The 15,832-nt window shown below is 39.4% G+C and overlaps 1 protein-coding gene across 8 annotated transcripts in view; it reads right to left on the bottom strand.

Moving 5' to 3' along the window:
- The window catches only part of GULP1 (GULP PTB domain containing engulfment adaptor 1), a 277,029-nt gene that overhangs the window by 182,227 nt on the left and 78,970 nt on the right, over positions 1-15,832 (bottom strand). For all 8 annotated transcript variants that reach the window (XM_074967752.1, XM_074967757.1, XM_074967751.1 and 5 more), the window contains one exon: positions 9,243-9,354. The gene's annotated coding sequence lies outside the window, so the exon portion shown is untranslated. The remainder of the gene's footprint in view (positions 1-9,242; positions 9,355-15,832) is intronic.

Below are 15,832 nucleotides of genomic sequence, written 5' to 3'. Positions count from 1 at the left end.
ACATTTTAAAATCCCCGGAGGCATCACCTGTCCTCCCATAATGCCCATTTCCTCTCTTGGGAAAACATCTAAAAAGAGATGGCTGTTGAGCCCAACATCCCTTTAAGATGAACAAGTCCGGGATCTTCTGAACCAAGGAAGCAAGCAAAAAGTTGAGGATGCTTCAATGAAAATACCATGAGCAAACAGCAACCCATCATTGGAACATGAGAACTCTTTTAGTATGAGCTCTTCAGCTGATCTCAGCTGCTGCGGCAGTACATAAGGAAGGGAGGATAGTCTGAAATGTCCTTACAAAGCAGAGGGCGAATACGTATATGACATAATAAGAAAAACACAATCCAAATCAAACCATTTAGCAGGTTAAATAACAAATATAACAACAATCTTTATTATTATCATCAATAAAATTTTGATTAAAACCATTTTAAGCAGTGCATATCAGTTTTCCAATTGCTCCTGATTACACAAAAATGAAGGAAACTTACTGTGAAATTTATTAGACTACTATACATTCCTATGAACTAAATAAAAGTAAACAACACTTAATTGTTTACATTAAAATTATGCATTCCAATATTAAATGCACAGTCTAGGTTATTAACAGGATGTGATTCAAAGAGTAGTTTCAGGAGGAATATTCTTTTCCTTGTTCACATTCAAATTATTTTATTTGCTCATGTTTATTATGCTTTAATCAAACAAAAAGCGTTCTTTTACCACTACCTTATGTGTAAAGCAGAAGAAATTACAGTGACTGATTATCAATAGGGTATTTTGTTTCTTTTTAAAATAAAATTACTTATGGGTAGCATTTGTTATAAAAGCCTAGAGAACAGAAATTAAGACTTAAGCTGAGCTTGATGCTCAAGCAGAAAACAATTCAAAGTTGTAATGCAGTTAACAATATGCTTTATTTCCCCTTAAACAATCATGTGCATTCACATCAAGAGCTAATCCTCCCAGAAGATCTCAGATAAGCAGCTCAAATAAAGTATTATCTTGAGGGCAACATAGAAATGTTGATCAGCTGGATGCTTTCATTGTGCAAATAAGGATTTATGTTTCCTGAACACCACATATTCCCACAATAGGGCAAATGAATTTCCACAAGGAAGCAAAGGAGTGTGTTATTTTGCACATAGCAAATACCTTTTATCCCCCCTTGTTTCACTTTTTAGATTCAGGTTTTCGAAACCTGGCTGAAATGAAGTTCACTTTAGGTAAAATGTTTTTACACCTGTTAAATGTATTAAACCACTCCATTTTGATTTAGACAGTCAGCTCATTCATCTCATCGCTTTCAGCTCATTTTCTCTCCTGATTATCAAGAGTAACAGTGTTGAATGACATGGAAAACAAGCAGGATAATTAACGTTTTCTCCCCTGTGAGTGACAGAGGCTTTTCTCAGCACAGTAACAGTGCATTACGTGTGAACTGGCGACAGCGTTTTCTTCAACAAGTTGTATAGAAAAATACTATCTTTGGGAGCTTTTGAAAGGTCTCTGCTATAGCCTTCTGTCCCCAACAACAACCGCAGAGCCCTCATTGCTTGAGGACAGACTTCCAGTTGTGGCCTTCTCTCCTCAGATCTCAGGGAAAAATTTACCTCCTCTCTCCGGACATCCTTATTTGATGGTCTCAGCTTCTTCCCTATACCACGTGTCTCTTCCTCTGCTACCAGTTATATACTTCTCTTGGCCATCTTCAGCTGGCCCCAAAGCCCCCTGCCGCAAGATAATGAAAGCAAGTAGAGGAGCCAATTCAGTCCCATGGCACAGGAACCAAAAAAAGGTATTGTATGTTTGTAGCATGCTACCTACAATGTACTAAATATAGGTGATTAGCCGTATACTGGTTACTTAGGGAAGGGTAGTGACAGAGCACTTTGGCACTGTGACACCAGTAGCAGGTAATATCTTGGTGTAGTCCAGCTTCCTCTCCCGTGGGTGTCCAGGGCACAGGAAGGGTGCCCCAGTCCTTATGATTACTTAGGATATCAGTTATTACAAATCTTCTGGACTTATAAGTACTGCAACTTCAGCCTAAAAAAAAAAATTACTACACTGCGGCCTTATTTCTGCATCATCCCAAAAGACATCAGCACTGCAACCTACTTGTTTTGCAAAGAACATCACAGAAAGGTTAAAGGGTAACATTTTAAGAAGCACTAAGTGACTTAGCCAGTTGGGTTAAATCTCACTGAAAGTCAACACTCAGCTACAAAATAGGTGCACATTTTTAACAGCGAGGGTATAATTAACTATTGGAAATATTTACCTAGGTATATAGTGGATTCTCTGTCACTTGCATTAAATAGATTGGATGTCTTTCTAAAGTATATGCTCTAGCTCGAATCAGATGTTATGGGCTTGATGCAGGAATCACTTGGTGAAATTCCATGGCCTGTGTTATGCAGGAGGTCAGACTAAATGATCATAATGATCACTTCTGGCCTTAAACATCTATGGATTTTGAATTTTTTACTCAAAAAGTCTGTAAGCAATACATTTACCATTTCTACTTATCAATTAGAGTTTGGATATTTTATTGACATTAGGTTATTATTAATCTGTATGGGCAATTTTATACTCTTGTAAAGAAAGCTGTTTCATAAATAGTTAATAATTACAATTAACAATTACTAATTAAAATACACCATAAGCATCATAACCCAACAATTGAGTTATGAATTAATGCATTAATTATCTATCACATTCATGACCATTTTGGCTTAATCATACTAAAATGCGCCTACATTTAAAAAAAATAGTTAATTTGGACAGTATGTACCAGACTGATTCATTCTTTATTAAATTATTTTAACCCAGTTACTGAATAAATGACTGTCAATTACTCAGTTTAATTTCAATTTTAATTTAGAACAGCTAAACAAATCCATTGGACCAAATTTATCCCTCATTCAGCTTTTTAAAAGTATTCAAAAGGTTGCATTAGGAATCTATATGGCTCTTTTTTTACAGCTTGTTCACAGGATGAATTTCATTTAACCCATATAAAAGATCCTTTTATGATTTTATTTAGGTGAAGTGCTGGGGTTCAGTCAAATGGCTTAGTCAAAGAACAGCAGCAAAGGTATTAATTCACCCTTCCTGACCATTGCGGAGAATGGAAAACTGTGAGTGCAACTCTGCAGAGCTCAATTTCAAAAAGCCTGTGGGGCTATTTAAATGCCATTATGTACAGGAAATTTCATTATGATTTTTAATCCTGTTTTCTTTAAATAACCAAAGTTAATGCAACATTAAGGTTACATTAAATGCAAAATTAGTAAATGAAAAAGTCAAGGTTCATTAACACACTCTCATGGCACATATATAATATTTGTGTTTTGATTTGAATAGGTCATTAAACCCTACATTACATGCAATGTGAGCAAATAAATATTATGGCAACAACTTTGGCTTTCTTAACTTTGTGTATTTATATATACAAATCTAACATGACCTGTAAGTCCTTTATTTATTTGTGTGATTTTCCATTTAATTGAAATGCTTTTGTATCTTTCTTGAGATATTCAGAGCCTTATCATGAATACCCAAGCTCACAAGTAATCCCAGTGACCCCTTACTGGAGTACAAAATGACCACTTATTTGGAGTAAGTAATGATTTATGGTATCACAACTTCAGGCTTGGTCTTCTACACTACCAACTTATGTCAGTATAACTATATCAATCAGGGTGTGGAAAATGCACACCCTCAAGGGACCCCGCTGGTGTAGATAGTGTTATGTCAATGGGAGGGCTTCTCCCACTGACATAGCTACTGCCTCTCAGGGAGGTGGAGTACCTACACCAATGGGAGAAGCTCTTCCATCGGTGTAGGTGAAGTTTTCACTGAACACTACAGCAGCACAGCTGTATTGGTGCAGCTATGCCATTGCAGCGCTGTAAGAGAAGACAAGCCCTCGGTTTTCTAACATCTCAGACGCCACTACAGTAGATTTTGGTACATGCCAACCATTGTTTAAGTGATGTGTGCATTAGCTGAAGCATGGCCCTTCATCAGGAATCCTTCCCCTTTAGATCCTGTCCTCAGGGGTCCACTGCTAGAATAATGACCTGTCAGTGAGCACATCAAGTGCCAGAAAGGCAGGAGTTCTGTAGCTAAAATTAACCAAACGAGAGGCACTGAAAAGTCAATAGTGTTTTCCAGCTGAAACCAATCAGGCGTACTAGAGCCCCACAGTGTTAACTACAGTATACTATTACAGCAGTAAAAATAAATTTTACATCTCTCCAGCAGAAAACAGGAAAGTTGTGACCTTCCACTGAACTATTACAACTCCCTGTAGCCAATGTGAAATTACAACACTTTAAGCATTTCAGAATTATTATAGACCCTTACAGCAATTATTGTCTATTTCTGAATGTCAGTTAATTACAAATACAGTCATAAAACATTGCACTAGTTACCCCTAGTTTAAACATGCATTTCATTATAAAGAGCCAGACTGTAATCTCTTTACTTATGTTAAATAACAAGGACTTCAATGGGACAACTTGTGGAACAAGGTGCTATTCGGTGTAAAGAAAGAAGGAGCCTCCCTGCCCCCTGTACATGCACACGCATACACCGAGTTACACTTCTCTTTCCAAGATGTATAATAATTTAAAAAAAAACAACACATAAATTCAATGTGCCTTTCTATAAACTCTGTCATCTAGTCACCACAAAACAAACCTTCCTTGAGGACGCAGAAGTTGATGGATTTTAAAAACAGACTTTTGAAAAATGAGACGACAGCTCTGGCTTGAAATTCCCAAAGTCTAAGTACTGCATAAACCCATAACAAATCAGTAAAATCTACATTGGAATTTGTGCCTAATCATCTTAAGTAAAGCGGCTTCTCAGCACCAAATGAATCTACTTGCAGAAAAAGTTCTAGATATCACAGATTCTCGTTAACTACATTTTTCTCTAACGTTGCATCTACCTGCCTCGTCTCCCAGCCTTTAGGAAGGGGCTGTGTGAAGCCTTGTAACCCCTTCCTCTAAGGCAGGGGTGGGCAAACTACGGCCCAGGAGCTGCATCTGGCCTGTCAAACATTTTAATCTGGCCATTGAGCTCCTGCCGGGGAGTGGGGTCGGGGGCTTGCCCCGCTCTGTGCGTGCTGTGGCTCCACGTGGCTCCCGGAAGTAGCAGCATGTCACCCATCTGGCTCCTATGCATAGGGGCAGGCAGGGGGCTCAACACGCTGCCTCCACCCTCAGCGTCGCCTCCGCAGCTCCCATTGGCCGGGAACCACGGCCAATGGGAGCTGTAGGGGCGGCGCACAGAGTTGCCTGGCCGCACCTCCACATAGGAGCCAGATGGGCGACATACCGCTGCTTCCGGGAGCTGCTTGAGGTAAGCGCTGCTCGGAGCCTGCACTCCTGACCCCTAATGCGGTACAAAGCTGTTTCCATAAATTCACACTAAAATCAAAAGACAAAGTAAGCAAAGAATTTTGACAATAGTTTCCTGGGCCAAATGCAAGGCTGGTGTAAGTGGAGGCAGTGACTTCTAGCCCCATCTCTTCAATAAAACAACATATAAAGTCTTTGACAAAGGCTAAAGAGCAAGGGCAAATAGAAACTGGATCATTTCATGATACAAGGTCTATTTGAAAGCCTATTAGAATGGACATTTGATGCCTTAATCCATGTTTTTCTTTTAAAATTAGAAAATATCCAATTTACTATCCACTATGGGTGGGTGAGGCTGATGAGTGAGCCTGTCAAAGTCAGTTCTCTCTCATATTCCTCACCACCCATGCTGACAGACTGTGTCTGCAGGTGCATCACAAACAGCAGCCCCTCCCCCCTCAAAGACTGTGATTCTCCCCCGCCACACCTTCCAACACAGGGAAAATCAACGAAGGTCACCCCAGAAGATGCTGGGGTGTTGACTGAAAGATGTTGACTGAAAATGTAAGTAGTAGGGTTGGGAAGGAGGTTGCACCTACAGGGTTTGCTTTTGAATGGGAAGTTGGGGTCCGTGGGAAAGGGTTATGTTGCGGGGGAAACTTTCACCCGTGATTTGCCAGAGAGAACATCACTTGGTGAACCATCAGTGATTTCCTGTCTGAAGAATGGCACAGTCAGATGCAGGGCCTTACTGGAGAAGTAAGGGAAGTATGGCAAAGGAGGCGTAGCAGGGAAAGAGGAGGATAGAGATTGCTGTCTCAAGTAGTAATCCACAGAAAGCCTGCAGGCTGAAAACCCAGAGGGCAGGGACTGGGTTGGGGAGGTTTAATGTGGGAGGAATATAGCTGGGGAGAAATTTCTGGGACTAAGGATACTGTGGGGAGGAATAACTGAAGTGGTATGATGCAAAGTGACAATAAGGGGAAATCTCAGTCAAAGAATTAAGGAGGTTTACCAGCTGATCAAAGATAGCTTTGACAAATATTAACAGCAGCCAGGATGTGCCTACAGATTATGTTACAGACAATTTAAGCACCATCATTTTGAAAATCAGAGGGAAACATAATACAATAGTCTCTGTAGGAATTTGTAGCACTTTTAAAATAATTTGTCATTAAGTTTTTCCAATTTTTATACCATGCATAATGTTACTATAACAATGTGCATGACAATAGCCTATAATATAAGCATATCTTAATCATTCTTTTAAACTCTATCACAGATAATGGAAAGTACCAACATGCAGCATTATCCTTCTAGATTGTCAGAGCCTGAGAAAGAGTTGAGATGAGTTTATTACCTTTAGCTATTCCATTGTTTCACTCACTGATCAGAGATTATCGCAAAGAAATTATGATGCATCAACTCTGAATATGTTTGTATGTACTATAATTTGAAGTATGAGAAAAAAATCTTATTTACATAAAGCATATCCCCCTAGTGTAAAACAAAAACAAATACACTATAACCTACAGTCAGTATTGAACAATTATTCTCAAGCAGTTCCCTATGCTGATTTAATATGTTCAAAGCCAAATCCTGTCCTCTTTACATATGTGATAAGCCTTATGAAAGTCAAAGGGACAGTTATAATGTGCCCCAGAACCCCACTATATGGTCACCACTCTGTTGCAAGTTGTTCCAGATACTGAGTCTCACAAGCCTCCAAACTGGCCTGGGTAAAGTCGAGTCACTGTTTCTAGCTTTGGGGCTCTATAGGACATACCCTCAGGCTCAGACCTCTTCTCTGAGATCCATCTTTGGAATATAGGGCATTGATGCACAGCCACTCTAGACCTCAGAATCACTGTGTGAGACCTCTTGACACAGCCAGTAGCTTTCACACCATCCTCCAGAGCTCCACCTAGGCAGTGAGCATCCTGGTCTTCTAGTTAACCTCTTTGGGGACAATATGTGAGGAAAATAAGGAACACAGTCTTAGCAAAGGAATTTCTTAATCATCATGACCTATTTTTTAAAAAGCAATTGGAGGTTCAGATATTTGAAAATAATAGAAAGTCCTGAAATGCTCCCCACCCCCTAGTTTGATATCACTCCTTACATGAGTCCAAGGTTTGTCAGCATTTCAGGCTGGTAAGAGTCCCTCTTGTCCTCTCCTGTAAGACCATCCTACATGAGACTATGTTTGGACCCCTCTGCAGAGCACAGAATCCTGTTCTTCAGTAGGGTCTCTCTTCTGTGCCATATGCTCGAGTTGGGAATCTCCAGCCCCCTCCAGGTGAGAAAATCACTGTTCCATGAGGGTAGGCCAAAAGTTTAGAGTCATTCAAAGTCAATGGCTCCAGATTGCTGCCATGATGGCTTCTCTGTGATAGGGTCAATAACATCTTTCTGGGTAAGGCAACTGTCTGGAACGCATTACAATAAGCAGCCCTCAGACAAATTTTGAGGTTTGCTCAACACATAGTAAAAAATGGAAATCATCATTTGATACATGAATAGGGTCAACACAATTTAGCCCTCAGCCATCTCCTAAGTTCATATTTTCAAGCACCATTTCTTTAATTTTACGTTTCTTTCCTTGACCCTGAAGCAACAGACTAATAGGTATACAACTTTTATCACTGCCGCTTATACAATGTTGGATCACAGAAAATGCCAGCTTGTACAATCTAAGAGATAATGGTACATTAACATTTATTGTTTCTTTCCAACTAACAGGTGTTTTTTGAACAACTCCTTGTATCCAAATTTGAAAGTTCACCCACTGAAATTAAAAGTTATAAAAACAACAGTGTTTCATTGCAGAATGTAATTTCTAGGTTATCTTTCAGGGACTGTGATACGCAACATTGTCTCTTGAAACTTCTAAACAAATGTTCAAACCCAAACGCATTAAGGAAGCTTAAACATTTTATTTCCAGTATGGCAAGAGGCATTGAGGAAGCTCTCTACTCTTTTCGGTCATCCCTCTGTTATGGTGGAAGACAGTCTTAATGCCGTCTTTGCCTCCCCCTGAGCTGATGTAGCTCAGAATCAGATCCAGCATGTTCATATGTAAGTATTTATTAAAATTTAAGTTCTGTATTTTCAGTGCTATTGTGCGTGACTCTCCTGCCACTGAAATCAAGGGGAGTTTTGCTACTGACTTCAGCTAAAGTAGAATTGGACCAGTGGAGCAAAGACAGCCCTCATCTACTCATGCACAGCTCTCTGTCTTAAATGGCACTTGTACAGTTGCATCCAAAGGAAGGATTTAGCCTAGTGATTTTCTTATTGACCTCGTCACGCACAATAGCACTGAAAATACAGAAATAACATTTTAATAAACACTTACATATGAACATGCTGGATCTAATTCTGGGCTACATGAGCTCAGGGGGAGGCAAAGGTGACATTAAGCCAAATAGCAGCACAAAGCAGTTATAGTGGGACCTAGAATTTGGCTCGCTGGGTGAAATTCTGGCCCCACTCAAGTCCATGGAGGAGGAGGGTTTCCAGTGACTTCAATGAAGTCAGGATTTCACACATTATTTCAATGCCTTCTTACTACTCTTTATGGAGTTTTGAATTGCTTTCTATTATACTTGTTATTTTCTTTAAGTTGTTGAGACCAATGTTTAGCAAAAGTGATCAGCATTGCTTTCAAAGTCACCAATCAACTCATAAAATGAACTAGTAGATATTAGAGTTCATCTATATTTGAATGGAACAATTAAGCATTATCTGTTTTACTCCTCAACTGTTGACTGACAAAGTCACTTCACCTAACGTGAGCCAACAGACTTATACACTTACTACAGAAATCCGTTGTCTTGCAAAGGAAATAAAGCTAAATACAAAGCTTACCCTAGTATTTTCAAATTTCTGGGCCAGGGGCAGAACAGATACTTGCTTGCATATCACTCATTTGTCAACATCTTTCAACTTGTATAGTTTCTGCTTTGGAGCTTTCAGTGCACTGTGAAGGGAGAGAGAAACAATGACAAATGTCAGGTAAGAGCTAATGTTGTAACGAAGCACAGAAGTTATTTTTATTATGCTGGTTATTTTCTCATTTTAAAAAGACTGATATAAATAGCTTAAGTCATCAAATGTATTTCATGCCAGACATTTTTAATAGACCTCTGTAGCATTAGAATTCTCCATCATCAAACAAAAATGCCAGAAGCTACAGACTTGCAGCTTTTAAAAGAAAGTTTGAATCTACATATTTTTTCCTGTAGCTTCCTTGTTCACAAATCCCTCATATAAACAAAAGGACTGTTCATTATAGAAAATAAGGGTCTGATCATGCATTACTTGCACATCCAACATTCACACTAGCTTCACTGGGAGTTCGATGTACAGCATACGCAGAATTGGGCCCTAAATCCTTCGGCATTTAAAAGTTGATTAGAAGTCCAGACGGGTGGAAGTATAGGCAACAACACAGTCATTTCCAGATACAATATATTCTGGCCTTAGTTCCATACAAAATCCATTTAAGCCTTCAGGACTGAAGTACACAGTATTTCCAAAAGATTCAACAAAAAGGATTTTGTAGATTAACATTGAAAATAGAAAATAAAGATGGTCAAGACATTTTGAGTAAACAACTTGCACTTTGAAGAGAATCATAAACATCAAATATAGTCTTTACCAGAAGATAATGGGCAAGAGAAAACAGAATAGCACTGCATCTGCAACTTGTGAACATATGTCAACTTTTATCACCTAAATATTCCATCCAAAATATATTACACCATATAATACTAGCCCTTAGACTACATTAAGTTGGCTTGATTTTGTTACACCAAAGCATAAAGGGGCTTTAAGGTGAGAGAAAAAAAAAGCATTCGCACTGTCAGAATGGTTTAAAGGGGATTTAGCATAACAGAATAAGGGCCTATATCTGTAAAGCGTGATGAGAATAGAATGTGTGTGAGAATCAATGTATGTTCAATTTTTAAAGTGTCTAATCTAAGTCATACACATTTATTGTCTATGTGTTACTAGGTAGTAAATTATGGATTGCAGTTTTACATCTGTCCCTATTTTTCATGTAATTAAACAATTTGGTAAAAACCAGCTAGGTTACTGAGTCTTCTGTCCACCACAGACCTAAAAGTGGCAATTCTTCAACAAAAAAACTTCAAAAACAGACTCCAAGGAGAGACTGCTGAATTGGAATTAATTTGCAAACTGGATACAAATAACTTAGGCTTGAATAGAGACTGGGAGTGGTTGGGTCATTACACAAAGTAAAACTATTTCCCCTTGTTTATTTCCCCCCCTACTGTTCTTGTCAACTGCTGGAAATGGCCCACCTTGATTATCACTATAAAAGGTCTCTCCCCACCCCGCTCTCCTGCTAGTAATAGCTCATCTTTCCTGATCACTCTTGTTACAGTCTATATGGTAACACCCATTGTTTCATGTTCTCTGTGTATATAAAATCTCCCCACTATATTTTCCACTGTATGCATCCAATGAAGTGAGCTGTAGCTCAAGAAAGCTTATGCTCTATAAATTTGTTAGTCTCTAAGGTGCCACAAGTACTCCTTTTCTTCTCTCCACCAATGCAGGATTGTTTCCAACAAGAGCATTCCCTAACGTACCTGTGTCCAGTATAGTTTCAAACTATATTGGACACAGGTACGTTAGCAACAGGGGTTTCACACTTTCTCTTGGGAGACTACTAACAAATCTCACTGTCATTAATTTTGTACCCATCATATTCAGCTTAAATGTTTCCATTAGCCATGGAGCTACAGTAATCTAGCAACTGTCCTAAAACAGAATGCACATTTTGATAGTTCAAGGTCAGAACAACTGACTATCATAGTCATGGGCCAAACTGTGATATTCCTGCTTGCAATGAGTAGTATCTTAACTCCATGTAAAGTCAAGGGGACTATTTGCAGAGTAAGGTACCAACAAACATAAGTAAGGGTTGGCAGTGGGTTCCTGTGGATCCCACATCCTGCACAAATCCCCAGTGATCTTAGGAATGGCTCCACAACCTCTTTCACAATCGGAAGGTCAAGCTAGTTCTCTCTGATAGACCCAGGTGAAGGAATCTCTGGTAGACGAATCACACAGAGTATTTTCCCACCCTTGCTAATTTTAACAGGCAAGTGTGTAATCTGGCAAAGAGACAGAGACAGTTTTTCCACCATCCTACACAATTTTCCTCCCTCCATGAGATTGTAAATCTTTGAGATATTTATGGATGCTCATCAAACACTTTCCTCTATCCTTATTGACACATTTGATTGTTGTAGCTTCTTCTGATAAGTCATTCTTCCAACCCTTTCTTTATACCAGCTGCTGTTCCCTCAATTTGTCAAAATATTTCAGGCAGTGAGATGCTAAAGTGACAGAACATACCCCGATGTTCACACCCTACACACCACTGTAACGATTTTTATACAAGGCATGTCTTGTGAGGTATTTAAAAACTCATAATGTTCTGGTCAATAAAATCATGGCAACATTCACATAGCAGCATTATATGTTAAGTTATAAACATAAACTGAGATCATGAATAAAAGTGTGTTTTCCAGAGAAGCCTGGGGAGTGGCCAAACCAGTTTCTCAGAGACAAAGGGTAAGCGGACGCCCCAGTCTGGTGTAAACAAGCCTGATGCCCATTACCTGTGAAGTGACCATTCTTTGGCAGGAAAGGGGGCAGGGACCAAAAAAATCAACATCTTAGCAAAGAAATAGCATGAGTTCCTTTCCACACAGACTGCCTGTAGCCTTGCTCTCAGCTGGAAATGGTTCTCAAAGTAGAGACAGGATTATAAAAAGAAGGGACAGACATCCCAAGTCACCCCTTCCCCCCGCCCATCAATTCACTGGACCCAAAGAAACAAAGGAAGCGGTCACTGGACTAACGGAGGGGTCCTGACCTAAGAAGTTTGGCCAGTAAGACTGCTGAAAACATGTGGTGAAAAACTTGGTTTAGAATTTAACACAGTTTGTTAAATTAGGCACAACCGTATCTTGCTTTTATGCCTCATTACTTGTAGTCACTTAAAATCTCTTTGTAGTAAATAAACATGTTTTATTGTTTTATCTAATCCAGTGTGTTTAAATTGAAGTGTCTGGGAAACTCCATTCCGGGTGACAAGTTGTGTGCATATTATTTCTATTAAAGAAATAACTGACTTAATATAATTTGTCCTGTCCAGGAGAGTGCTGGGCAGTACAGGACAAACATTTCTTGGGTAATATCTGGGATGTGCTGGGGCCACCCAGCAGTATAAGCAAGACCGGTGAGATTCAGAGTATAACTCGAGTGTGGCTGCAATAGCGCACAGATACTCAGGGTGTGGACTGCATGATGACAGGTTGCTGTGAGCGGCCCACATGGAAGGTACTTCAGCAAAGCATTGTAAGGCACCCAAGGTTTCAGGACAGGGGTAACACAGCAGCTCACTAGTCTGAATTGTACCCTGATGTGTCACACCTAGACCTGCGCATAATAAAGTTGTCATCTAATCAGTGCTGTAAAATTACCTTTGTAATCCATGAAATCATGCTTCGGCCTTCTCTTTACCTCCATGTTGCATTGCAAACTCATATCTACAATAACTGGATGTTTATTATTGTTCCTATGGATTTCCATGTTTCTCCATCACAGTGAATTCTATGCCTCACTTGATATTTATTAATCAGTTTTATTAACTCCTCATGATCGAACCCTGACGTCTCACTATGGCCCTAATTCAGCAAGATACTTCAGCTTGTGCCTAACTTTAAGCAAATGAGCATTTTCACTGAAGACTAGGCACACGCCTTTTTCCTAACTAAGAAATCACAAAGGGTTTTCCTGAGTAAAGATTAAGGAAAAACTTCAGGTTTAGCCCCAGGTGTTCACACATTCTCTCATAATAGTTATTTTACTAGAGGCTGAAGTTATATGCACTGAACAAAAAATGTTCTCTTTTGCAGGCTTTTGCAGTTGTCCATAACATTTCAGAATAATTGCCAGTGGTTCAGTAAGCTCATTAACTAATTAATTCCCTTAGCAACTTACAATGCACATCATTCAGACCTGCTGATATGTACAGTAAAACCGTTCCAAGAATTCCCTTGCCTGCTTTTTAGCAACAGAAAACAAGGGCACCAATACTTTCTCCCTTTTCTTTACTTAGTCTTGTTAAAAAACAAAAGAAAAAAAGCCGAGTAGATCACTTGAAAATCATTGTCAATTTTATTTTCTCTCAGTTACAAGTTGACTTCCTTTCCTTCTAGTGTTATAGACAGCCCTACTATATTCTGCTTTTTTCTCTCCATTGCTTTTATACCCGTAAGCCTTAATAATTTCCATAAAACAGTAATTCTGGTACCAATGAGCTATTTTCTAAGTACAAGTAAAAGAATAACTGCACACACAATGTTATAGTAGATCAGAAACACATTTTATGTTAGAATTTTCTAAAAGGTACAGAATCCACTATGGTGTTATGTTGTGGCGCCTGAAGTATTTTAATAATTTGAATGTCTTGTTGTACTGCCAAGCTGCTTATATGCCAGTTTTATTAACTATGTGTATATCATGTGCATCCATCTTACTTGTTTCCATCATGATTTCACAGAAATACTGAGATATACATAAATGACCTTCAGCATTTATTAAAATAATGTGTTCTGCAGCTACAAAATATGAAGAGTTGTTTTAATCCTCCATTTAATCATTATGACAGCCCTGAACCTGATAAGTAAATGCTATGTTGCTGCACTGATTGTTCAGTATCCTATGTTCAACTTTAGCAGAACTACCCTTTCCAACCATGGACACTTAATTATTTACAGCAGTATACTTATTGTGCTTTTATTCCAAAATTTGTACCATTTAGGACTAAATTGTTGTAGATTCCCAAGGCTAAAATGACCGATAATGGCCACTGATCTGGAGTGCCTCAACTTCAGGATGCCTAACTTAGCCCTGCAGAGCAGAGCCCCTACAACTCTATTTGAAGGCAGTAGCAGCTGCCGATGCTCAGCACCTCTGAATACCAGGACTTAAAACACACCTCAGGCTTATCGTTTCTTTTGCATTAGAACAGAAGCTGAGCTTAGAATCCATTGCTAGAATATGTTTTTAAAACGTAGTTCAAACATAGCTTGACCTCACTGTGAGTGAATGCACTCTTGTTTTCACACCCTACCTGGTATTGTAATAATCTGTGTACAAAATATGCCTTGTGAGGTACCATTTGAAAACAAATAACTCACTGATCAATAACATCCCTGGGAAATGTACGCAGCAATCTTGTGTGTAAAGTTATGAAATCCACCCTGACTAATGTTAAAGGCACATGTTCAAACTCATGTAGCACCAATTAAGGGAAAACTGGTCAAAGAGGTGTTATACAAAGGGATGTGTGGTTACCTCAATTTGCATGTCAGCTGTAAACAGAGTCCTCAGACAATGAGAGAAAAGAAAGGAGACAAAGAAAATCTGCACCTCAGCACACACAGGTAAAAGAAAAGAGCATCTTTTTTACTAGACTCCATGTCCCCTTATGCTTAGCAGGATAGCACTTTATGAGGGGGGCTGAACTATAGAAGAGAAGGGCAAACACCCCAAGATATCTCTCTTCCGGTCCATCTCCCTCTTTTCACCTAAGACGACAAAAAGAAACAGCTACTGGACTTTGGGGTCGGGGTCCTAACCTGAAGATTAGGTCAGTAATCCTGTTGGAAGGGTGTGGTAAGGACTTTACCTTGAATCAAATATACCGGTAGTTTGTTAAGTTAGGCACTAGGAAGTTTAAACAGTCTCAAAAATCAATTCCCAACCCTGGGTGAAAGGGACTAAACCACAGAGCAACGCTTCCATTCCTCTCCTGCAGGCAGAGGGGTGCAATAAAGGATGAAAAGGAGGCTCCGGTATAGATAAAGGTAAGATATCAGCTATAATGCATGCTCCCCCCTACACACTTTTGGAATCCACATAATAGTTCAGGAGGCTCCACAATGCAGGAAGAGTAGAGACAGGGAGCAGCCTCTCTCCATAGAGCTTTCTTGAGAGACCACAGTAGTGACTGTAGAGCTCAGGCATGGACAGGGTGGGAGCAGTGGATTTGGGAGCCACTGGATCAGTGACTCCTCTCTCTTTCCCTGTTTGTGCTACAGTTCTAAATCTCTTACAGTAACTCAAGTACAGTATTTGACATAGCTGGCTGCTGCCAAATTATAAGCCAAAAATTCATTTGCACTGCACTGTTCACAGTCGCTGTCACTTAGATGTCAAGAGTAACATGTTATATATCACATTTCATCCCAAAGAACTCTTAAGTGCTTTTGAAACTTAAACGGGTACACAAATTAGACACAGGCCACTGACATTACAGCAACAGACCTAAATGCTTGAAGTATGTGAAAGAAGATGAAGCAGAATCAGCATCAGAGAAGAGCTGTGGTTCTTTGTCTTTTGCTACATTC

Source organism: Natator depressus, chromosome 11 (assembly GCF_965152275.1).
Source record: "Natator depressus isolate rNatDep1 chromosome 11, rNatDep2.hap1, whole genome shotgun sequence".
Taxonomy (NCBI): Eukaryota; Metazoa; Chordata; order Testudines; family Cheloniidae; genus Natator; species Natator depressus.
This window is presented reverse-complemented; position numbering and strand designations above follow the sequence as displayed.